Source organism: Apteryx rowi, unplaced genomic scaffold (assembly GCF_003343035.1).
Source record: "Apteryx rowi isolate R43461 unplaced genomic scaffold, aptRow1 scaffold_335, whole genome shotgun sequence".
In the NCBI taxonomy this organism is placed as follows: domain Eukaryota; kingdom Metazoa; phylum Chordata; class Aves; order Apterygiformes; family Apterygidae; genus Apteryx; species Apteryx rowi.
In genome coordinates this window covers 843,634-852,277 of record NW_020449808.1, presented here as the reverse complement: position 1 = coordinate 852,277, position 8,644 = coordinate 843,634, and the positions used below count along the sequence as shown (strand labels likewise).

The 8,644-nt window shown below is 40.2% G+C and overlaps 1 long non-coding RNA gene across 1 annotated transcript; it reads left to right on the top strand.

The window, feature by feature from the left end:
* The first annotated feature begins 6,079 nt into the window (after positions 1-6,079).
* On the top strand, positions 6,080-7,997 carry LOC112969129. The gene is made up of 2 exons (XR_003254581.1): positions 6,080-6,251; positions 7,178-7,997. It is a non-coding gene; the product is annotated as an uncharacterized LOC112969129 (long non-coding RNA).
* The last annotated feature ends 647 nt before the right edge of the window (positions 7,998-8,644 follow it).

The window sequence follows — 8,644 nt, the reverse complement described above, 5'->3', positions numbered from 1 at the left end:
TTGCATCTTGCATAGATTGCTGTGTACATCACTCCTTCTCATCAGATTTGGATACTGTGAATACTCCCACATCTAGTAGAGTTGAAGGTATCTTGATTATTTTGTACTGCTCTTTACAGTTAATGCTCTTCTGATCATTGCATACATGCTGGTCTTTATTTTGGACATTTTTCCCCATAAGATACTATCACTGAGCACATTTTGAAAGACATTTCATTAATTAGCAATTAACATTTATTGTTAAGAAAGCACAGTTTGCACAGGTGGTTTGACACACCTCTCATTTGCTGCCTAAGATTTCACATTCCTCCCATATGCACAACATTTAGCTATTCTGTGAATAGACTGGATGATTGCATTCTTTTTGTGATAGTCTGGTTTAAAAATAGACTCTGGACACATTGAATGAGTGTATCTTACATTGTCCATGCTCTCAAAGCAAAATTTTGTTCAGGTTAAGAACTTACCTACTGGTGCTTCACACTTTAAAAATATCTTTTGCTCTGCTGCATCGAGACTCACTTTCCCAGTACCTTGCAGCTGTCTTTCCATTCCTGACTTGTGTAAGAGATGTCAAGGGAATGACTTAGTGGAAATAGATCTGTTCAGAATGAATGAGTGAAGTGTTTTATAGGCTGGCCATGGTCTTGCCAATGAGAGCACCCTTGAAACACAATGTGTTCACAGCTGAGATAGTCAAGAAAAAACTCAAATTCAACTGCCCAAAAGGACTGGTGCTAAAAAAAGGCTACGTTTCTGAAAGAGTCTTTTTGGAAATGGAAATGAAGTGATTAAGGATCATCTTTTCCTTTGAAAATGGCCTAAGCTTTGTAAGCGCAATAATTTTTCCAGTAAATTCTGTGACTTCTTCCAAAACTTGGCAAATAAAGATAATTTAAAGAGTTCTGTATTTTTTTTAGCTTTTATAAAAATAGATTGCTTTAAACTTGTAATACCACGATAACAARATAGTCTTTAACTTGTACAGAAACATTTTAATGGAATATAGAAACAAGGGTTATTTCCATATTTTATTTCATAATGGAGATAAATTAAGAAACTAATTAAAGTGGGGTTAAATTGGCCACAGTTCAGGAGTTCTTGAGGAACAAAGCCTTTTCTCAGTCTTGTTAAAAAAACGATATAAAATATTGGAGATATATTTTAAACAATTTGTAAGCAAAAGTACTCTGAGGTAATGAATTCCGTCAAATAAGTCTCTTAGTTTTATACTTTATTTTTGTTATATTTCAAAATTTGTATTCTCATTCAAATAGACATGGCCTCTGCAAATTTATACTCTCTCAGAGTATAAAAACTGGCTAAAAAAACTAGAAAAACTGGCTGTAAATTGAGATTTGTACAATCAACTGTCAGTGAAATTCAGCCTTGTTCAGAGATCTGGAATAGGAATTTGCTACATGTAAGTCATATTAAGGTGAAGAATCAGATTGTACAACTCTAAGATAATGCATAATTGATTTTATCTTGGGAATGTATACTCTTACTCTTCTTTGTATAAGAAGAATGAATCTGACAGACAAAATGCATCATTTAAAAAACAAAAGACAAATCATTGTCCTTTGATTTCCTTCCTGTCTTTATGATGACATCTGAATTCTTTCTCCTTACTTTCTTCTGTTGGAGTTCTAGATGGGTTTCCTCATTTTCTCCCATTGAATTTATGCCTATTCATTAGTTGTAGTAGTAGTTATATTACTAGCAGTACATCACCTCAAGAACCAATCTGGAGTCATGTGCATTCTGCTAGAACTGTGCAGACAGGTAACAATGAAGCAGTAGCAAAATCTTGATCTCTTTGAATTGTGGTTACACTATTTACTACTGTGTTCAGAAGAAAACAGCAAAATGGTAATAAATGCCTGTAACTAGTTATATTGCTATGGTATATATTGCTAAACCAAAGAAAAGTGGTAACAGTAAATATAAATTACAAGTTGCAAATGAATGATAAAGGTGATCAAAAGTGCCAGTGAATTTCAGTAGCAAATTAGCCAATAAGAAAACATTTTAAATATGTATTGGAAGCTGAAAGATCATTGGGTTATTTTTGTGTACAGCAAGAAAAAAAAGTTAACAAAAAGGCTGAGGTGCAAGCTGGGTCAGCTCTAGAGAGAAGCAAAACAGACAGTTGTTCAAGGCAGCAGGCTGCTAAGAGCAGCAAAACAGCCCTGGCCTTGAGGCTTTAGGTAAGCAAAGCCTTGGAAAGGCAAAAGGGCTTTTGGTGCTACCGTGAAATAGCTAGTTGCCTAACAGGGAAGGAGCGGGACTCTCAGGGGCATAGGGAGCATCCCTTGCGCCCTTCTGTCGAGGGGAGGGCACGGGAACAACAGCAACCTTGGCTCTGCAGGGCTTTCTGCTCCTCAGCCCCAGCTCTGCCTCATTCCCTTCCCTTTCTGTGGCCGAACTCTCACCGTTGTCTCAGCAAAATGCAGGCAGCGGTGAGCCAGCCTCAGATGAATTTTCTGAATTTTTTCAGTTTGCCAGCTCTGGGTGATTTGCCCCCAAGCGTTCTGGAGAAAATAGGTGAGGGGACTCTTGAACCGCTGATGTGAATCTTAGAGAACTCAGAAAATTTCAGAGCTGGAGAGGTGCTAATGCAGTTCAAATGTCTGAAAAGGGTAGAAGATGGCTTCTGGAAACTCCCACCTTGCCTGAATTTAGATTCCAGGAAAATAATGGAATGGTTAGCTTGGGACAGTCAACAAAAAGGGTAGGTTAAAAAAATATAAATAATGCCAATCAACATGGTTTGATGGAAAGGAAGCCATCAAATAAATCTGTTTTCTTTCTGTGACAGGATTATAGATTGGTTGATGGAAATAACTGTGTGGATATAGAAGCAATTTCATTTCTCTAAAATATTTGGCTTAGTATAACAGGGTATTTTGATTAAAACCTAGAGGTGTGTTAGAGGAACAAAAAACTGTCTTATTTACAGGTTTGACAGCCTTTCCTAGAGAGAATCTACAGAGACTGGTTATTGTCTGAAAGCTATTCAGTATTTGTGGCAATGGTGGCATTGTGGCAATGAAAACATGGTCAGTAAAGTCTGAGGAAGGCACTTCAATTTTGCAAAGTGATGTGAATTTTTTGCTAAATAGTTTCTGTCCAAAATTTTGTTTTAATTCATCTAAATACAACATAATGCATTGAGAACAAGAATGAGGGCTGTTACTACCAACAGGGAAATTCTGTCTTGGAAGGCAGTAACTCCGAGAAAGTTGTAGGGTCCGTGTGGATAACTGTCTGAATGTGAGCTCTTGGGCAAATGTTGGCCAAAGAGCGAATGCTATCTTGAGTGTATAAGGGAGGAGTATTAAGCAGAAGTTGAAAAGAAATTTTGTCCAGAACTACAAGCCCTAACTGATATGGCCACCATCAGAATACTGTGGTGTGCTTTCAAAGCACATACAGATGTCCTTGAAAGAGTTCCCAGCCAGACTGCAGAAGAGGTGCAGCGGCTGGAGGGTGAGATGTGAGGGACTAATGTGGGTTTGCTGGTGAATGAGGCTGAGGCCCTAGTGATAAAGGATATAGAGAAGGCAGAGATACTGAATGCCTTCTTTGCTTTAGTCTTTACTGCTCCAGTCTTTACTGCTAAGACTGACCCTCAGGAATCCCAGACCTCAGAGACCAGGGAGAAAGTCTGGGGAAAAGAAGACTTTCCCTTGGTGGAGGAAGGTTGGGTTAGAGATCACTTAAGCAAACTTGACATCCATAAGTCCATGGGCCCTGATGGGATGCACCCACGAGTGCTGAGGGAACTGGCGGATGTCATTGCTAGGCCACTCTCCATCATCTTTGAAAGACCATGGTGATCAGGAGAGGTGCCTGAGGACTGAAGAAAGCAAATGTCACTCCAATCTTCAGAAAGGGCAAGAAGGAGGACTCAGGGAACTACAGGCCATTCAGCCTCACCTCAGTCCCTCAAAAGGTGATGGAGCAGTTCATCCTGGACACCATCTTCAAGCATATGAAGGTTAAGAAGGAGTAGTCAGCATGGCTTCACCAAGGGGAAGTCATGCTTAACCAACCTGATAGCTTTCTATGATGGAATGGCTGGCTGGGTAGATGAGGGGAGAGCAGTGGATCTTGTCTACCTCTGACTTCAGCAAGGCTTTTGACACCGTCTCCCATAACATCCTCATAGGCAAGCTCAGGAAGTGTGGGCTAGATATCTGAGTCGACAGTGAGGTGGACTGAGAACTGGCTGAATGGTAGAGCTTTGAGGGTTGTGATCAGTGGCACAAGGTCTAGTTGGAGGCCTGTAGCTAGCGGTGTCCCCCAGGGGTCAATGCTGGGTCCAATCTTGTTCAAGTTATCCATCAGTGACTTGGATGAAGGGACAGACTGCACGCTCAGCAACTTTGCTGATGGAAAAAAAATGGCATCCCGGGATGCTTTAAGAAGTGGGGAACAGGTAGATGGAGGTGATCCTTGCCCTCAGTCCTGGAGAGGCCACAGCTGGACTACTGGATCCAGTGCCAGGCTCCCCAGTACAAGAGAGATGTGGAGCTTCTGGAGTGAGCCCAGCAAAGGCTGCTAAGATGATGAAGGGACTGGAGCATCTCTCATAWGAGGAAAGACTGAGACAGCTGGGCCTGTTTAGCCTGGAGAAGAAAAGGCTCGGGGGGGGGTCTTATCAATGTGTATAAGTATCTGAAGGGAGGGCATAAAGAGGATGGGACCAGACTCTTTTCAGTGGTGCCGAGCGACAGGACGCGAGGCAAYGGGCACAAACTGAAACACAGGAAGTTCCATCTGAACATGAGGAAAAACTTCTTTACTGAGAGGGTGACTGAGCACTGGAACAGGTTGCCCAGAGAGGTTTTGGAGTCTCCGTCCTTGGAGATATTCAAAAGGCATCTGGGAACAATCCTGTGCAACGTGCTCTAGGTGACCCTGCTTGATCAGGGGGGTTGGACTAGATGATCTCCAGAGGTCCCTTCCAGCCTCAGCCATTCTGTGATTCTGTGGATGTCCTCAAGAGCTCGTCCGTTCAGACAATCACAAGACCACTCAATACAAGTACCTAAACAGAGTCAGGAGGTCTAGTAGGAGCTTGCTTTTCAGCCTTGCAGACAAAGTCACAGCATGAACCTACRGCTGGAAATTAAATTAAATTAATGGGAGTTTTGATTTGGAACTTGGGAATTTACCCACAGCCCTTGATGTAGAGCTTGCAGTTTGGAGATCCTGATCTAAGTAAAAGAGGATGAAACAGCAGGATGAAGCAGATAGTCAGGCTGAGATTAGCCACTATATTTAATACTCCTCACTGCCAATCTCACAGTACATATGACTCTTACAATGATGGCAGAGTTTTCTTTCCAAATGGTAGATGTTATGTCTCTAAATATATCTGTCCAAGAGGTACATCTTGCCTCACAGGTAAAGTGTATGGCATTTCTTAGAGCGACAGTGTTATTACCATAGCTCCAAACCTAGGGAGAATTTTAAAACAGAAGGAAGCCTGGCTGCCTCTGTTAGCAGGATAATAATACAAGTCTAATCCAAAGCCCATAGAAATCATTGAAAATCGATTGCTGTTTCAAAGGCTTTGGAAGAGCCTAGCAAAATATTAAATGGATTATGCTAAATTCTCTTGAAATAACCAATAATGAGATGTGTATGATCCTATACATTTGAGATACAGTATGATTAAAAGCATAATGAAAATCTCTAGTTGCTAGCTTTCAAATATATTCATACAAAAATAAAAAAAAACAATTATACTTGATAGTGAAGACCTGCAATGTATTTTTAAAATTTTTCACATTGTTGTGTATGTATATGCTAAATATAGATGTATGCAAATATATTTTAATTAAAAATATTATAATAAAAAGTCTTCCATCCCTTTCATCRTGTAATATAAAAGAAGTAAAATATGAAACTGACTGGCAGGTGATTATAGTATTTAAGCAAGTGAAAATGAGTGATTTGTTTTCAAAATTCAGGGGACGTAAAAATCCAGCATAAAGTGTGGGCTGATTTAAAAAATATAGTTAATATAACTTTAATGAAATCATTTTACTTTATTTTGAGCAGTAGACTGCACAGCTGTGGATCCTGTGTAGTTGGCCGTTATAGTCAATGGAGAGAACAGACCTTCAGAGATGGCTCATCTGTCTGCTGTAGAAACCCATCTGGACCGCTCTCTCAGGATGCCTGCTCCTTTCTGTTGCCTGTGGAGAGTATCCAGGGTGACAAACTGAGATTTAGCGGTATAATTTTCTGTCAGCTAAGTAGACTGTGAATCCCAGCTAAGTAGATATGAATCCCATCCAATATTTCTACAACACCTATACAGTTATGTTTTTTTGGCCTTTTACTATTCCATTCCTCTTTGGCAGGTGTTTGTGGCTATCTGTCCCTGTCGTGGGCCTGGTGGGCTCTTGCTTGCAGTCCACTCGCATCCCCAGATCCACTGCTCGAGTCTGCCCATCTCAGACCTTGCCCCAGAGCTCTTGCGTTATTGCAGTTGCTGGTTGTCTGCTTATAGGTTTTCCTTTGGAGCACAGTCAGTTATTAAAAAAAAAAMCAAAAAAACCCACAAAAACTGTTACCTGTGTTTCACAGGATCTAAAACCATCGTGATTAGTAAAGTTGTGTATTGTGGGATGACTGCTTGTTATTTCTGTTTTTAGCAAAAGATCACAGATCTTTGGAAGGCAAACATGTCTTCAGGAAAGGACTCTGCTTAAGGGGGCTTCTGTTTTAAGAAGATTCATAGTCTGAAGTGACATGAGGCATGGGGAATAAAAAAAGTAGGGGGTGATGGTGGACACCAGGCAGCTTTTTGTTCTATGTCAGGCAGGCTGGAATATAAGAATTTCTGTTCCTGAATAAAACACTGCCAATTTTTGCTTTTTTTTTTCATTCTGTGTCCCGGTTTTTCAATTTTTGAGGGAAGAAGGAAGCCAGTCCGGTAGAGTTATGGAGCTACAACAAGCCAGTAATCCTAAGGGCAGAGCATTTCCCTGTGATAAAAGAGGTTTGGGGGTATTATTGAGAGCATTATTTGTTGACACCAGACCTTGTTACGCCAGACGTTGCTGTTGGCCTGGCTTCTGCAGCRGTGGCATCCCCTGCTTTCCTGATCTCCCCTCATGACCATCCCTCTAGTACTGAAAAGATCTTTGTCTTTCAGGCCTCCCTGAGATCTGCAACTTGACTTCTGTACACACCCTTGGATGCTYGGAGCTTTTCACTGGCCTGACTCTTGGCAGCATTCAAACACTCCTGAGATACAAATTTCAAGCCTGATGTATCTTTTCAAGAGCAGAGTTCTGTGGTGCAGTTCCTCTAGCCCTCCAGGCCATGTTGACATGCTGTTCACTCAAGAGCTTGTGCACAATTTCTTTATGTTTTCCTCATGCTGCATACTCTGGATTGCTGTCTTATTCTTCAGTGAAAGTGAAAGTGAAAGTTAGGGACAAGCAGGCTCCTGGCAAATACATTACTACATTAATCACACTTTATTCCTAGGCAAAATACAAGAAAGAAGCACATGCAGACTATCCCTCATATATACTAGTATCTCCTTTTCTTAAAACAAAAGAAATGATGCAAAGATGCAATAAAAAACATAATCAAGGGTACAAGCTTGCAAAGCGTTCATGAAATAAAATACAAATGTATGAGTTCCCCTAGGCAGATCCCCAAACTGTCATATTTAATGTCTACTATTAGTTCAATATGTTAATTTACAGGTGCTTCGGAAGAAGTGAGCCAGGTGAGAACAATGTGCAATATCATGTAAATACATACTGACCAGTTAGGAATAGTAAGAGCAGGCAGAATATGGAGCATGCTCTGTTCAAAGTCCATATGCCAAGGCAGAATAATGAAGACTGATTTCACTTTGTATATGTATATATATGTATAATTTGTATATGTTTTGCATAAATATTATCAATGGTTTATTTCAATAAAATAAATGCTTTGGAATGTTCTGGACATGAAAAGCACCCTTTAAAACACACAGGGAAGTTTTGTCAGCACATTGGTAGTGTATTGCATGGTAAGTTGCTCTCTGCTAATGTTTACAGATACTTCTGTCCACCTAATGTATGTGTGTCAGAGCTTTCCATTTTTATTTTGCTGTCTTTACTGCATGACACATTGTTAGGGCTTTTAGTCACTGACTCTTCTTTCCCCAAAAACATATTCATTTAAATATTTTTCCTTTGTGTACTTGCATCCCTTTCTATAAAAATATTTATATTTTTGACTAACCCTCATGCTTGCAGTTAATTAAAAGATAATGTCATCAGAGGTAGAAAATTGTCACCAGAGAATGGTTTCCTGCAGCTAGAGTGCCATACTTAATGTTCAGACATTTATTAAAAATAAATGTAAAAGGAGAATAGACAGACTCTGAGACATTTATCCTGTGACAGTATTCAGTACCAGTGACCCCTACTCCTGCTACACTAAGGGATTAATTATGTTGATTCCTCCTCTCCCCCTGCTCCTTTTTATGAGCATCACTACAGCATGTTTAAAAAGCTGCACTGTGAGAGCAGCTCGTGAATGAATTTGTGCATTTCAGTCACCCCCTTACTCACTGCCTGAAAATGTGAGCTGCTCTCCATCTGGAGTAAGAAATGGAATA